This window comes from Symsagittifera roscoffensis, chromosome 1 (assembly GCF_963678635.1).
Source record: "Symsagittifera roscoffensis chromosome 1, txSymRosc1.1, whole genome shotgun sequence".
Classification (NCBI taxonomy): Eukaryota; Metazoa; Xenacoelomorpha; order Acoela; family Convolutidae; genus Symsagittifera; species Symsagittifera roscoffensis.
In genome coordinates this window covers 77222370-77224637 of record NC_087062.1, presented here as the reverse complement: position 1 = coordinate 77224637, position 2268 = coordinate 77222370, and positions in this window count along the sequence as shown.

The following is a 2268-nucleotide window of genomic DNA, read 5'->3' as shown; positions in this document are numbered from 1 at the left end:
ATAATGCAACAGAATTGGATCAAAATTAGATAAAAAGTCGAGAAAAAATTGATTCGAGCCGGATCAGACGCAGTTGCTTGAACTGCTGCGTAAATTTTAGGAATCCGGATGAAAGCTGTAGTTCAGCTACTGGATTTCTATTCTGAGTTTCAAGATATTCGATGAACTTTTTAAAATCTATTCAGAGATTCGGAATGTCGAAAGGAACACCAATGTGCAGTAAACCGTTGAGGAAGTGTTCAATTTTCAACGAGTATTTAAAAAAAATTGATTTTTTGATGCGTTTCTCAAATTATGATCATAAAAATACACCCACAATTTTAGTCAACCAATAATCGAGGAAATTTTCGTGGATTCCACTGACAACGACTGAGTTCTTGGTTTCAAGTTCCGCAGTTACTAGATAATAACTATAAATAAATCTAACTATTAGATAACAATTCGAGCTATTATTTATTCGCGTACGAACTCAGTTCGATGTAACGTAAATGTTCGTGTAACGTAAATGTTGACAAAAATTACGTTACACGTACTTGCACACGAAGTCCATCGAATTTTTCTTAGAAGAATAAATTTACATTTTGGAACATGTTTTTAGTGACTTACAGACACCAAATTGTTCGTCTATATCTAGAGCACGGTTGGGTCTCGTAATGTCAATCATTTACCAAGCTTCCATCGGTTATCATTTTATGATACAGTTCAAAATCATGAAAAGTCTATGAGCGAAAATTACAGTGACCTAGCAAAACCTAGAGAGCAAAACTAGATATCGTGACCAAACTTCACTTACCACCTTCCTCTTGATTGCTAAGCCTTTCAGCGAAAATTTTACCTCTTAAAAAACGCTAAAGAATTGACGTTTTACTCGTTATTATATATCCATGGCAATTTTTAATGCCAGTTTGTTGCTGAAAACAAGTTTCACAGGAGTGTTTTATTCAATAAAATTGCCTGAAAACAGCCTATGACAAAAATGAAAACAAATTAGGAAAAAATGCAAAAACATGGAGATTTTTAGAGTAGTTAATAGAGTGGTTAACAAAGTCTTTAAAAACGCTCCACTCGGCTACGGGTAAATGTGAAAATTTTTGCATTATTTTTCCCAACCAAGATAATGCTGTGATTTTTTCTTTTGACTCAATCAGGAAATTACGAACCATAAAACCATAGGAATCAAGTGACACATTCTAGGAGTACTTCGAATAAAATATTTGAAACCAGTTGAATTACTTTATTAGATAAGTATACAACCCCAACTAATCCACAATTATCTAACTACTGAGACACAAGATCAACCTCAAAAAAATAACTTTTTTTTAAACAACACAAGTATTAGAAGGATCCAGGAGTACTAAGGAAGAACCGGATTGAAGGGTCAGGAAAACACCGTATAAAACACAGTAAAAAACAGTATAAATTATACTTACAAAACTCCAAAAAACTTACTTACATCGGGATAATCCGGCGTAAAAGGTCGTCTCGAGCTGCGCTTTAAAGGTAAGCTGTGGGACAACAAAGTTTTCAAAAGTGTAGCATCCGGGTGGCCAACTCTTTAAAATCACTTAAAATAACCATGGCTTCTTGAAACAACTTTACAGCAACATGAATAAACACCCAATTTTGCCATTGTATGTGCCGTTGCCCGAGTTGACGGCCATAGAAGAAAAATGCTTAGCATACAGTTTTTTATATGAAGTATATGCAAAAAATGCTTGTCATACAAAATTCATACAAAATTTAAAAAATGATTTAAAATTTTTTGATGAACATTTTTTTTGTCTATTTTCCTCTTTTGAAGCTTTCTGGTCATTAAAAAAGTGATTAAAACATTTCAATAAAAAAATGCTTGTCATAAAATTTTCAGGCATGAAAATTTTAAGATAATCATTTTGTCATAGATAAAACAAAACTGTCAAAAATCACCAAAAAACGTGCCTGGGTAATTTTAAAATATACGAAAACTAAGTGATATGCAATTTTTTATAAATAAAAACACAAATTTGAGTTAAAAAATTTTTTAATCCCCTTTTTGGTTGCAAACTTGCTTTTGTGCTCTAACAAAAATTTTACGAAAAAAAAATTCTGCATGCCAAATTTGACCATTTGTGTTTTTTTTTTGTTTCATTTGATAAGATTTCAAAAAAATTTAAAAAAACAGGCCTCTTTTCCTCAACCACCAAAATTTCCAAACTAAAGAATATCTAGCCATATTAAAAAACAAGTTTCTTGGTAAATAATATGGAAAAAATGCTTGTTATAAAAGTT